A 14,266-nucleotide genomic window follows, 5' to 3' on the forward strand; every position below is an offset into this window, starting at 1 on the left:
AGCTGATGAGTCCATTTAGGGAGTAAACCAGTGGATAAAAGATCTGTCTCTTCCTCTCTCTAACTCTGTCTTTCAAATAAAATAAATCTTAAAAAAAGTAAGTTTCTTAAATAACTTGCCACTTTTTATTAATCCCTCATTATTAATTAATTAATATTATTAATACCTAAAACACCTAGTGTTTTAGGAAATAGATGATCACTCTCATGTGAGCACTAGAAATTATGCTGGTTTCTGGAGAAAATATAAGGATAGTTATGAACATACTTTATGAGCAATTTTCACAGTGAATACAGGGAATTTTTATTGTTGTAATTAGGTCAAGAATGTAAGTAAAGGATCACTAGTTATCAGTTCCTTGAATATGTTTATTGCCTTCACCTCTCCTCAAAGCCTAGGAAAACTCACCTGGCATTGGTGCTGTTTGTAGTCCATGCACCTGGGTTTTCGTGCTTTGTGTTTTTGCCATCTGCCTTCTGCATGTTCACATTTGTGAGATTACATTGATGTAGAATATCTAACAATTCTCAGCTTTTCAGTGACGTGTAACAATGAAAAACTCATTCAAGCCCCTGCTGCTCCACTTCTTATCCAGCTCTCTACTGTGGCTTGGGAAAGCAGTAGAAGATGGCCCAAGTCCTTGGGCCCCTGCACCCACATGGGTGACCTGGAAGAAGCTCCTGGCTCTTGGCTTCGGATGGGCACAGCTCTGGCCATTGCGACCAATTGGGGAGTGAACCAGAGGATGGAAGGCCTCTTTCTCTCTGCCTCTCCTTCTTTCTCTGTGTAACTCTGACTTTCACATAAATAAATCTTTAAAAAATTGTTATCTTGATCTACATTGAACATGTGTCACAGTTGATCTACCATGTTATTTCAGGTATATATTAAAGTTTATATGCACAGACTACACTGATCTCTTTTTTATGGGAAAGTATCATTTTATTAATAATAATATAAACATTTGACACCAAAGGAATGAAAGTGATTTTACAAACCCAGAATTTTTAAATATACGAAATTTCCATTTTATTGTACAGTTTTATGCCACACTAGTTTAAATGCATTTCTCTATAACTACATCAATATAGGTCCTTTGGGATTATTTCAGTCATCCTTACCATGTGACTTTACCAACAAGCTTGAAACTAAACAAATTTACAAATGGCCAATTTTTAGATGAATGAGGTAAGAAATGGTCATCGGTTGATGATTAGGGGTGTTAACCCTCAACAAGGCACTTTGTTAAAAGGTTCCTTCTGACAGTTATGTCAGAACATTCAAAATACAAGGGCTGTCAAAACTAGGGTACAATAAAAGAAACTTCTGCAACTTACATCTCTTGTAGCCCCAATCCTCTTGAGAAGTAAGGCAAAGCATCTTTTCTGCAAATGCAATGAGTCTCCAGCATTTCTACCTAGTTTAACTTTCAGAGGTGGATGCCCAAGACATATGATGAATCTATATACCACCTTGGCTCTGGCTGCCTTAGTTATTCTTGAAGAGTTTAATAGCCACCCACATCCAAAGGTGGAAGCACACACACACTGGTAAGGTCATTGCAGGAGCAGATGGTAGAAACAGAGGCTGGAGGTACTGGTACAGCCCTGTGGGAAGCTTTATTCCACAAAGGCCAAATAGAGAACTCCTCCAGGAGAAATCAGTGGAACAAGGAAAGTCAGCGTAGAAAGAGACAGAAACATTCTCTTCTCCCACTTACTACCTGTCACTTTCTTTTAAATGGATATGGTATTAACAACATTTAGTTGCTGTGGTTTTTAAAAATCATGATCTAGGCTGGCGCCGCGGCTCAGTAGGCTAATCCTCCGCCTTGTGGCGCCGGCACACCGGGTTCTAGTCCCGGTGGGGGCACCGATCCTGTCCCGGTTGCCCCTCTTCCAGGCCAGCTCTCTGCTGTGGCCAGGGAGTGCAGTGGAGGATGGCCCAAGTTCTTGGGTCCTGCACCCCATGGGAGACCAGGATAAACACCTGGCTCCTGCCATCGGAACAGCGCGGTGCGCCAGCCGCAGCGCGCCTACCGCGGCGGCCATTGAAGGGGTGAACCAACGGCAAAAAGGAAGACCTTTCTCTCTGTCTCCCTCTGCTGTCCACTCTGCCTGTCCCCAAAAAAAAAAAAAAATCATGATCTAGTACTGCTCTTTTTCTTCTTATCTTGATAGATCATCCTTAGTGCCTGTGGTATCCTATTAGGAATCCCATCAATGACAGGATAGGCTATTCCCAACTCTTCATTAATCAATTCATTTGTTGATGCTTCAAATCTGAGCGGCTTCTTGGACAGGAGGCACACCATGAACTATAGCAGTGCCTAGTTGAAGGCACTGGGTGGCTGCCCCACCCTCTCACTCCCAACTGCCAAGGGCCACAACCTTGTCATGTGCAGGCACCTACAGATGCCCGAAGCACTGAGGCTAGCCTTCCAACCACTCCCCAGTGTGCCTCTGGCCAGCCACATGATGGCCCCACTAGCCCGTCACTGTGATCTCTTTACATAGTCAGAATTCCATTGTTCCAGCTGGTGCCATGGCTCAATAGGCTAATCCTCCACCTTTCAGTGCCGGCACACCGGGATCTAGTCCCAGTTGGGGTGCCGGATTCTGTCCCAGTTGCCCCTCTTCCAGTCCAGCTCTCTGCTCTGGCCAAGGAGTGCAGTGGAGGATGGCCCAAGTGCTTGGGCCCTGCATTCCCACGGGAGACCAGGAGAAGCACTTGGTTCCCAGCTTCAGATCAGCACTATGCACTGGCCATAGTGCACCGGCTGCAGCGTGCCGGCCCCAGCGGCCATTGGAGGGTGAACCAGCGGTAAAGGAAGACCTTTCTCTCTGTCTCTCTCTCTCTCACTGTCCACTCTGCCTGTCAAAAAATAAAAATAAATAAAAATTAAAAAAAGAATTCCATTGTTCCTATTCTTGTGGGGAAGGTTAATTCTAGGTATATAAGGAAAACTTTTATAGTATATTTGTAATTACAAAATTAACACAGATGGAATATATTTTCACTGTGATTTTTCTTACTGTCAGCATACAGAGCACAAAATAGGCTTCATCTTACATTAGAGACACATAAGACACACCAAGAGAGTGGATTGCCTATTTGCCTGTATTGTGACCCAGAGCTGAAATGCCGAAGACAAATGCTCTGTAAAAGATATTGGTGTCATTTGAAGACCAGACTGTTATGTCCACCCAATGTGAGTAACAGCATCTGGACAATGCTCAGAGGACCCTATACAGGGATGTGATGCTGGAATATACAGCAGCCTCCCATGCTTGGGTGACACTCCCAGTCATACCCAAATCTACCTATTTCATCCTATTTGATAAGCAATTACACCTAATAAGGTGTAATTCTATTTAGGCATAGGATTTAAGTCCCTGAAGTATATGAGTATCCACATTCTCCAGCAAAGGATTTAAACTGGCCCTTCTGTTGCACATCTCCTGAACCCAAGCCATCGTCTTTCAAAGAATTTGACTTAATGATGACAAATTCCTTCTTCCTTCCTTCCCCTCTTCCTCCCTCTCTCTTTTACCCCCTCCCCCTTTTCTTGCTTTCTTTGAAAGGAACAGTTAGAGAGAGCTCTTCCATCTGCTGGTTCACTCTCCAAATGACCACAACAGCTGGGTGTGGGCCAGACTGAACCCAGGCACCTGGGACTCCATCTGGGTCTCCCCCACATGGGGGGCAGGGTCCCAAATATTTGAGCCATCTTCTGTTTTCCCAGGCGCATTAGCAGAGAGCTGGATTGGAAGTGGAGCAGCCAGGACCCATTGTACACAGAGATTTAACCTGCTGGGCCACAATGCCTGCATAAAGTACAACTAGACTAGGTTGTATTTGAAGAACTGCCTGCTGCAGTTGTTTCTCCTCAACCCTTTCCTAATTCTAATCAGTCCCTCCCTTGTGAGATCTCCAGGCCACCCCACCCCTTAAATGACCATATAAATACTCCCAGCTTTTCCAAACCTCCAGACAGAGTGTAGGCGGGGAATGTTTTTGTGTTTGCCCACATGTATAAATACCCTCTTTTCAGTTGAGTTTCTGAAGAGGATAAATGCTTCCCCTCCTCCCTCAGTGCACTTGTCTTTCTCCCAGCCCCACAGTGCAGCAGGAATTGTAATATTCAGAGAGACCAGAACTGCCTGGCTCTAGACTGCAACACAGGAAACAGGCACTAGGAATACAGCGTGGGACTGAGAGAGCCCTTAGGAGGGATGAGGTGGAGTAGAGAGCTGGAATGCCAACCAGGGAGAGATGCAATAATTCAGGGGTAGGCTAGGAAGAGAAAGAAGGGTGAGGGGCAAGTTGTTAAGATATCTGCAAAGTAAAAAACCCAAGGGGCTTAGCAAGATGGGGAGGAACAAGTACATAAGGGCTGAGTTGGAAAAGAGGTGAGGGACCACCAGAGTCTGCAAGTGATTACGGGGTAAGTGTAGGGGACCCAGAGAGTGACCTTCAAATAGTGGCCTGAGCCCGATTAAAGATAGGGGTAGCAGGGAAGTGTAGGGTGCGGGGCACCGCGGGTAGAGACCGAACGGGCTCCCAGAATCTGCAGCGAGTGGAAAGAGAAGGGGAGCAGAGGGCAAGGGGTTCAGCAGCGGGGGAAGCCCTGGTGGCTGAGGGTTGGAACGGGGATGGTGGAGGGGCTCTTCCTGCAGCCACTACACTCTCTGCCCTGAGAGGATGGGAACTAGCGGAGGCTGGAGGCGGAGCCCTCGTCCTCAGGACGGACCTGTATCCGCCGTCCGGGTCGTGGGCACGAACCCCGGGATCGAGGCCGCCAAAGCCACTTCTCCCGCACCGGGCTCCACCGCACCTCCCTGAGAGACTGGGATGGAGGAAGGCGGGCGGGAGAAACGACCCGTTGACTGACAGCAGGTATCGCCCGGGAGCCTGCAACCTGAGCCGCCGGCTGTCTCGCGCAGGTGCAGAGCGGCACAGCCCTGGGAACTTGGAAGAGAGAAGTGACGCAAGCGCGCCGGGTTTGCGGCCTCTCCGCGCAGGCGCAGCAGAACTGGCGAAAAGCGCGCGGCGGCGGTCCGGTGGCCGGGAGCCTGGCGTTAAGGATTCTTTCCCCTCCTAACAGGTTCCTGCGTTAGGCGCCATGAGGTGGCCTCCAAGTTGGAGCCAGGAATAAAGCTGTGGTGGTGGAAGAAGCCCTCGCCTGAGCCTCTCAGGTCCGTCAGCGCCTTCCAAGTCGGAGGCTGGGACTAGGAGGAGTCAGCGGAGGTGCTGCGCGCTTCTCCCGGTTCGTCCTGCGGTCCCGGTCTTGAGGAGAGTTGTTCAGGCGTCAGACACCGGCATCTGCAGTCTCCATGGTAGGCTCTCCTGTGTGCATCCATCCTCCTCGTGTTCTGTTGTCACTGACTGTGCCGGTGTTTTATTTTTTGTCTACACTTTGTTGAAACGGGTTAGTCCCGTTAGTCGTGGAATCCTGGTCCGAGTCTGACCTCTATTTCCTTCTCTGACCCTCTTGGATACCCTTGTACATATTGACAGTCGTGTGTGGTGCTATAGTAGTTTTACTTGGATTTTAGTCGTTTTATTGTCATTATCCCCCTTCATGTTGAGCCTCAGTTTCATTTAAAGTTGCTGTGAAATTCTGTTTCCCAACCACAAGGTCCTCTCTGAACTCTGATTGGATTTGCCTTTAGCTTAGCTCTCAGCACATCCCCAGTCAGCACGACACTTCACCCAGGTCTTCCCAGGTGACCGGGCTGCATGCTGATGGGTGTTCTAGCTGTGGTCACGCCTTTCTTGTTGTGCATGCTGAGGACAGTCCTGCAAATCACCCTCCCACCTCCACTGCTACCCTTTGGGAAAGCACGTTAGCCCTAGTCATGGCCTTGGAGGACCCCCCAAATGCAGTCATGAGATGCAGACCTCCAATACAAGAATAAACATATTTAAAGGTAAATAAATGCTTACTTGTGTTTTGTAAAAAATTAAACAAAGGCAAGGTAGCTATTGTTACCTTAGACTTGATTTAATGGTCATTTTTTAGAGACTGAGAAAAATCAATTATTTTAAAGGTTTAATTAGGTGGATTTAAAAGCTCTAATTTTTTTTTTTTTTGGTCTGTTTCTGTCAACTCACAAATAAAGTGAAAATTAGTGTAAGGGAGCTGGCAGATCATAGTAGGAGACATAGTCACCTCTCTCCATGGGGTTCATAGATGGAGAACAGCAAGGAAATAGGGGTAGGAAACAGAAAAGAAGCAAGAAAACAAAAGTAGGACCTGGACATGGAAGCTTTAGTTATTCAAACTGGGTGCCCCAAATATCGACCCTCATTTTTAAATTTTTCACCAAGCTGGGAAGATATGATCCAAAAGCACTGGTCCTGTCCTGGAACTGCTTTATATCAGACAAGCGTCTTGCAGAGTATCTCTGCTCCCCAGAATATCTTTCAGGCAGTTGGGAGGAGACCCAGGCTCCGAGAGGGATCAGGAGTGGATTGAAGTGGGGAGGCATATATTTGGACAGAGCTGGAACCAGGCTAACTTGGGAAGGTACTGACTTCAGGGCCTTCTTCCTGAGTCTGCATGTCTCAAAAAGGAGGTCAAGAGGTAGAGGGAGGGAGTGACTGGGTACGATGGGACTCACTGTGAGTGCAGCATGGATTATGGATAAGGCTGCACACATTCTGTCCACACTGTGAGTCTGATCTGTCTGCTGAGGTGGAGCAGTTTCAGTACTTGGTCACCTGGTACAGGAACCACCAATGGCAGTGGGTAGGACCTCATTTGCTTTTGCTTTCTGAGATGTGTGCAGCTGCTCCTGTGACTGGGCTAGGGTTGTGATTTCTCTGCCTTTCTTGATCACCACTCATACAGTGTTCATCAAGATCCTTGCATATCTCCTTGGTCTCCAGATGAGACATGGGGATCATTTTCCTGATGAAGAAATTCTGAATTTATCAGTGAGTAGTGTAGTTCTTTCTCTTACCAGGGTTGTAGATATACTGTTAGTATCCAGGGGATTCAAACATGCTCAAGCTGCTTACGTGTGAACTTGGCTTACACACTACACATTTCTTGACACTGCAAGCTAAGCAAGCCTGCCAGGAGTTGGGTGGACACAAGCAAGTGGGTTGTGAATCTTGCATGGCCTTTCTGTGAGCAGCATGGCTGTCCCAGAGGAATCAGCAGAATGCAAAAGTGAGACAGGAATGAGTAGAGCAAATTGGGGTCAAGGAGAGATCCTGTACAGTATGGCTGGGTGCGGAGAGAGCAGGATCTTGCTGGGCAGAAAGATCTCACAGTGTGCCATCATCCCTAGCCCCTGGTTCCCTACCTGCAAGTAGCCACTGCTGCACCATCGTTTCTTTGTCTTTTTCCACTCTACTCTGTATATTTCTTCTTCCTCTTTGGTTTGACTTTAGCTTTTTCCAATTTTTCTAGTTTCTTAAGGTGGAAGGGTAGTTTACTGATATCAGATATTGTTTTTAAAACATCTCCCATTCACTGGTTTACTCTCTAGATGCCCACAACAGCCAGAGCCAGACCAGGGTGAGGCCCAGATCCTGAAACTCCATTCATGTCTCTCATGCACACAAGAGACTCAGGTACGTGATCCATCACTTGTGTGCACATTTTCAGGAAGTTGGAATATTGGGCAGAACCAAGGCTCAAATCCAGGACATGGACATTTAAAGTGGCATTTTAACCACTAGGCCAAATGTGCACCCCTGATTTTCTCTTGTGATCCATCATAATCAGAAAATACCTCATGTGAGTTCAGTCCTTTTAGCATTTATTTATTCTGTTTTATGACTTAGTGAATCTTATATGCATTTTGACTTTTCAGAGTTCAGATATAAACAAGATAATGTATTTGCCTTTCTGTGCCTGACTTGTGTCACATAACATAATGTGTTCTAGTCATGTATCTTGTCATGTGGCAGAATTTTCTTCTTTTTCAACCTGAGTAGAATACATTTTAAGTCCATTTATGTGTTGGTGAACATGTTCATAGTTTTTATGTCTTACATACTCTACATGGGAGTACAGCTATATCTTAAATATAATGGTTTCACGTTCAAATATATACTTAGTTATGGAATTAATAAATCCAATGCAAGTTCTATGTTATGTTTTTAGAGGAAACATCATACTACTTTCTAAGCTACCTGATTTAATTTACATTTCCACAGTGTACAATGAGACTATTGTACTTATGAACACTTACAATTTTGCATCTTTTTGATAGTAGCTATTCTGTCAGGTGAAAAGTGATGCAATATTTTTGTTTTATTTGTGTCTCATCATTAATAATATCAAAGATGTTTTCATATGTTGACCATTTATATATCTTCTATTGAGAAATGTCTATGTGGGTCCTTTTCCTATTTTATTAAAGATATTTGAGTTATTTTGAGTACTTAGATTCCCTTATACATATTTGTTGTTAGCCTCTTTCTAATGTGTGGCTTTTCTCTTCATTTTGTCATTTATCTTGCAGTATAAATCTTTTTTAATTTCCTATAATCCCAGTAATCTGTGTTTCTTTTAATGCCTGGTTTTTGGCATTACATCCAATAAATCATTTTCTGGACTGATGTCTTGGGGCTTTTTCCTGTTCTGTTAGTACTTTTGTAGTTTTAGATTTTATGTTTGAGCATGAAATCTATTTTTTAGTGATTTCATATAAATATTTAGATGTATCCAATTTATTTTGCATGTGGATGACACATTTTCTTCAGCAGTATTCGTTGAAGAGACTACTCTTACTACATTTTATGTTCACTACATTTATGTACCTTATTTGAAAATGAGTTCACTGTCAATTTTTAGGTTTATTTCTGGGCTTTCCATCTTATTTCATCAGTCAATGTTTCTGTTTTTGTGCCAGTACCGTGCTGTAGCTTTGTAATAAATCTAGCTTTGGTGTTTTTGCTCAAGATTGTTTTGGCGATTCTTAGTCTTTCCTCTTTATACAAATTTTAATATGTTTTCTGTTTCTGTGAAGAATGACATTAAAATTTTGATCTACAAAAAGAGTTAAAGATTTTAAAAGCTATTATTAAAAATGCTATATTGGTCTATTATGTTATGTTATATGTGTGTACATATTGTATGTCCACATGGGGAAATTTTATTAAGAGTTTTATTTTAAATGGCTTATAGATAAGATTGTCCATAAATTTAAGCTGCTAAAATCAATCAAAGATACATTTTAATTTGTGTGACCTGAATCTGTGTATCATATGTTTTAAACTTGTTGGTAGAAAGAAACTAAAAACATTTTAGATGGTTGTGCTTAAGTTTACTGGTTAAACAAACTATACCATGTTAGATATTTAAGAGGTGTTTTCAAATACATGATTCTTAAAATTTATAGAAGGCATTGGACCTTCTGGTAAATGTTTTCTTAAGTTGTTATCTCATGGTTGAAACTGTTTGCTAAGTATTCATGTGATATTGCTATTGTCAGCAAGCGATCTAGGACTTGCTCCCTCATTTCTCTATTCTAAGCCCAACTTGTTCTTTCATTTCTCTATTCTCTTCAAGGTAGGAAACTAATTCTATTATGAAGGAATCTGTAGGACGCACAATTTAATCTTTAGACCTTATAAAAGAGATGGCTAACATTTTTCTGTAATAGCATAGCCAAAATAAGAACTTAAATAATAATCTCATAGCTAGATTCACTTCGCCATCAGCAGAGTATACAGTAAGTAGAAAAAACCTCCCTTTCAGACCAAAGGGAAAGAAAGTTTTTAAGTGAGAATATAATTTTCCTCATGGGCATTGTCTACCTTAGAAAAACTACTACAGAACATGCCTGTGACTATAGACTTGTAGTTCAGGCCACCGAAGATTAGAGATGGGACTTGGGCACTCCCTTGACTTGCATCCTCTGGTCTGCTTTAACACAAACCAGGAGGAAAAGAAAGCTAGGCATCAGAAGCAATGGGTGGCAGGCCTATTAATGGCTGATCTGTACAGTGATCTGCCCTCAAGGAGACCCAACAGGCCAGTCCACTGCAGTGGCTTTCAATGTGGTAAGCCTGGGCTTCAGCAGAAGTCAGCTTGTGAAGAGCCCTGGCAGCTCTGCCAAGAGTTGGATCACTGGAAATGGACCTGCCCTGGAGTCGAAGGATGCCCAGGTCAGAGCCACAGATCTTATTGGCTCTAAGCTGAAAAGCCCTTCACTCAGCCCAACTTCCAAAGTGACCACTGCAGCTGAGGGTGTGGTCAAGTAGGGTCAGCAACATTGCAGGCAGAACTGTAAATTTCTTGTTAGAGATGCCCCCTGTCTTTACCTGGCCAGCTCTCCTCCCAGGCCAGCCAAGTAATGAAAGTCAACAAAGTGCCTTCCCCTAGGATGTTCACACCTCCCTTAGGATATACCCCAAGTGAAGAGATAGATAGGTCTGGGCCTCTTAACTTACAAGGCCTAAAGCCCACCAGATTATTATCAAGCCCCTTCTATCAGGTTCTATTTGCCTCTCAATCAGAAAAATTACTTGTAGCTTAGACAGCACCTTTCTTAGCTCCTCTACTAATGACTCTGTCCTTTGTTCTAGACCCTGTCTAGCATACTTGGGCCTCATTCCTTTGTAATCATAACCTCTACTCTACCACCAATGGCTCTACTCCCAACCTGTGTGTACTGCTGGTCCTCTTCCCCACTTAATGCTGTATAATTGTTCAAACCTGGTTAATGCCACTCTTAGGATCATTGGTTACTATCCTCACCCTGTCTTTTATGACCTTGTCTAAATATGAGCAGAGTCGGCAAACTTGGAAGGCTTCCATAGCCTTGGCAACTCATGACGACAGCCTAGGGTGGTTACTGGCGCCATAAACTAGAGTGTCAATTTGTTGGGTCAACAACAGGAGCCACTGTGCACTTGCTCCTCATGTGGGATCTCTGTCCTTAATGTGCTGTACATTTTGATTTGATGCTATAACTAGTACTCAAACAGTATGTTTCACTTTGTGTGTCTATGTGAGTGCAAACTGTTGAAATCTTTATACTAAATTGATCTTCTGTATAAAAAGAGAATTGAAAATGAATCTTGATGCAAATGGAAGGGGAGAGGGAGCGGGAGAGGGGAGGGTTGCGGGCGGGAGGGAAGTTATGGGAGGGGGAAGCCACTGTAATCCATAAACTGTACACTGGAAATTTATATTCATTAAATAAAAGTTTAAAAAAATTTTTTGATCAAGATTGCATGGAATATCTACATTGTTTTGTGTGGTTAGGAAGGATATTTTAACAGTATTATTTTTCTGATCTATGAACATGGATTAGCTTTCCATTGTTTCTGCTGTCTTCAATTTCCTTTATCCATATGTCACACTTTTGAGTATACAGATTGTTTTCCTTATTTGTTAATTCAGTCATAAGTAGTTTTATTTTATGATGTTTAAATGAGGGTTTTATTTTAACTTTTTGTTTATTTATTTATTTATTTGAAAGGCAAAGTTACAGAGAGGCAGAGGCAGAGAGAGTCTTCCATCTACTGGTTCACTCCCCAACTGGCTGTGGTGGCCAGAGCTGAGCTGATCTGAAGCCAGGAGCCAGGAGCTTATTTCAGGTATCTCAAGTGGGTGCAGGGGCCCAGGGACCTGTGCCATCTTCTACTGCTTTCCCAGGCCATAGCAGAGAGCTGGTCAGAAGTTGAGCAGCCGGGACTAGAACCATTGCCCATGTGGGATGCTGGCACTGCAGTCAGCAGCTTTCCACCTATACCACAGTGTGGCCCCCCGCAATGTATTTTTAATTACTGCTTTAATCTCTGTCATTTCCTTTTCCTGATGATTTTCTTATTTAGTGTTTTTTCCTAATTTGTTGAGCTATAACATTAGATAATTAAATTGTTTATTTGATATCTTCTTTTTTGTTGTGGTGATATTGTACTATATTTTGCTACATCTTATTAGTTTTGTATGCTGTGTTTCCTTATTTTCTTCAAGGTATTTTTAGCTTCCCTCTTTAGTTTTTCTTTGATCCTGTAGTTGTATAGGGTTGTATATGGCTTAGTTCCTACATATTTGTAAATTTTCCAATTCACTTATTATTAATTTCTATTTTCAGATCACTAGGGTGTGAAATTATACTTGATATGATTTTAATCTTAAATTTGTTGACATTTTTGTGGCTTAATGTATGACCACATATATTCTATGTGTACTTTGGATGACTTTTTATTGTATTGTTCTTGGACAAAATATGTTTTGTTTTTGTTTTTGTTTTTGTTTTTTTAGATTTTATTTATCCCAAAAGTTACCTTTAGCAAGGTCAGAAGTACCTGTCCTTGGGAGCTTCCAGTTTTATCATGAGGTCTTTGATTCTAATAAATCTTGCTTTTAAATCTCAAAAAATTATTTATTTATTTATTTATTTGGGAGGCAGAGCTACAAAAAGGGAGAGACAGAGAGAAAAGTCTTCCACCTGCTGGTCCACTCCCCAAATGGCTGCAATGGCTGGAGCTGAGACAATCTGCAGCCCGGAGCCCGGAGCCAGGAGCTTCTACCAGGTCTCCCTCAGGGTTCTGGGGCCCAAGCACTTGGGCCATCCTCCACTGCTTTCTCAGGCCATAGCAGAGAGTTGGATCAGAAGAGGAGTAACCAGGACTAGAAGTGGCACCTACATGGGATGCCTGTGCCATAGGCAGATTCTCAGCTTACAACACCATAGCACCAGCCCCCAGAATGTTTTATATATGTCTGGTAGGACCATTTGTTCCTAATGCATAATTCAGCCCCAATGTTTTCTTGTTGATTTTCAATCTAGATGATCTATTGTTGAAAATGGGGATTTGAAATCCCTGCCTTTATTGTGTGATAGTCTGTTTTCCTTTAGATTTCTTACCTGTATTCCTGTGTTTTAGAGAGAGAGATGTTCTGAGCTTAGGTGTGGGTATAATTTTATATCCACTTGATGAACTGATACTTTTATCACTTATACAGTGACCTTTGTCTCTTTTTTTACAGCTTTGGCCTAAAGTCTGATTTAGTTGATCTGACTTATAGTTACCTCTGATTATTGTTGGTTTTCATTTACATTGATTATCTCTTTCCAGCCCTTCACTTCCAATCTATAAATGTCCTTTAAAGTGAATGAGCCTCTTGTAGCCTCTATATAGTCATATCTTTATTTTTTTTTGTTTTATTATCCATCCATTGTTTGCCTTTTATTTAGAGAATTCATTTACATTCAAAACAATTATTAACAGGTGAGGATTTATTAGTATTTTATTGATACTATTGTTTTATAAATTCATCTTTTTTTTCATCTCTAACCTATATCCTTTATGACTTGATAATTTTCTATAGTGATATACTTTTTTTTTTTTTGACAGGCAGAGTGGACAGTGAGATAGAGAGAGACAGAGAGAAAGGTCTTCCTTTGCCGTTGGGTCATCCTCCAATGGATGCTGTGGCCGGTGCACTGCGGCCAGCACATTGCACTGATCCAAAGCCAGGAGCCAGGTGCTTCTCCTGGTCTCCCATGCTGGTGCAGGGCCCAAGGACCTGGGCCATCCTCCACTGCACTCCCGGACCATAGCAGAGAGCTGGCCTGGAAGAGGGGCAACTGGGACAGAGTCTGGCACCCCGACTGGGACTAGAACCCAGTGTGCTGGCACCACAGGAAGAGGATTAGCCTATTGAGCCACGGCGCCGGCCTGTAGTGATATACTTTGAATCTTTTAAAAAATCTTTTTGTTATCTCTGAGGCTATTTCAAAAAGTTAATGAAATTAGAATTAAAATATAAGTTTATTTTGGTGAAAAATATTCTGAAATATTTGCATAGCATTTTGAAATTACACATTTTCCTGAACTTTTAGGAGATCCCTCATGATATAGTTGTTTGCCTAGTAGTTTCCCTAATTCTTCTATTAAAAAAAAAAAAAAAAAAAAAAAAAAAACCTCTAGGTTGAGAGCCTTAATTCTGATATCATTCACAGACTATCCTTTTACTCCCCTCCTCCTACATTTTATGTTGGAATGTCACATTTTCACCTTATACTTTGTATTATTTAGGAAATGTTGCAGCTATAGTTATTTATTCATTGATTTATTTATTTTATTTAAGAAGTAGAGATACAGATGGAGAGAAGTAGAGACAGAGAGAAAGGTCTTCTGTGCACTGGTTCTCTCCCCAAATAGCCACAATAGCTGGAGCTGGGGCGATCTGAAGCCAGGAACCAGGATCCAGGAGCTTCTTCCAGGTATCTCATGCAGGTGCAGGGGCCCAAGCACCTTGGCCATTTTCTACTGCCTTCCCAGG

At 42.6% G+C, this 14,266-nt stretch overlaps 1 long non-coding RNA gene and 1 pseudogene across 2 annotated transcripts; one reads left to right on the plus strand and one right to left on the minus strand.

The window, feature by feature from the left end:
- Positions 1 to 1,488: 1,488 nt before the first annotated feature.
- LOC133755320 (phosphatidylinositol N-acetylglucosaminyltransferase subunit Y-like) lies at positions 1,489 to 1,703 on the minus strand (annotated as a pseudogene).
- A 3,331-nt stretch (positions 1,704 to 5,034) lies between these two features.
- LOC133755131 (uncharacterized) lies at positions 5,035 to 12,356 on the plus strand. Of its 2 annotated transcripts, XR_009865364.1 has the most exons (4): positions 5,035 to 5,339; positions 7,503 to 7,587; positions 11,451 to 11,568; positions 12,239 to 12,356. It is a non-coding gene; the product is annotated as an uncharacterized LOC133755131 (long non-coding RNA). The 2 variants fall into 2 exon arrangements; XR_009865363.1 differs by lacking the exon at positions 12,239 to 12,356 and having other exon boundaries at positions 11,451 to 11,731.
- Positions 12,357 to 14,266: the final 1,910 nt, after the last annotated feature.

This window comes from Lepus europaeus, unplaced genomic scaffold (genome assembly GCF_033115175.1).
Source record: "Lepus europaeus isolate LE1 unplaced genomic scaffold, mLepTim1.pri SCAFFOLD_3_1, whole genome shotgun sequence".
In the NCBI taxonomy this organism is placed as follows: domain Eukaryota; kingdom Metazoa; phylum Chordata; class Mammalia; order Lagomorpha; family Leporidae; genus Lepus; species Lepus europaeus.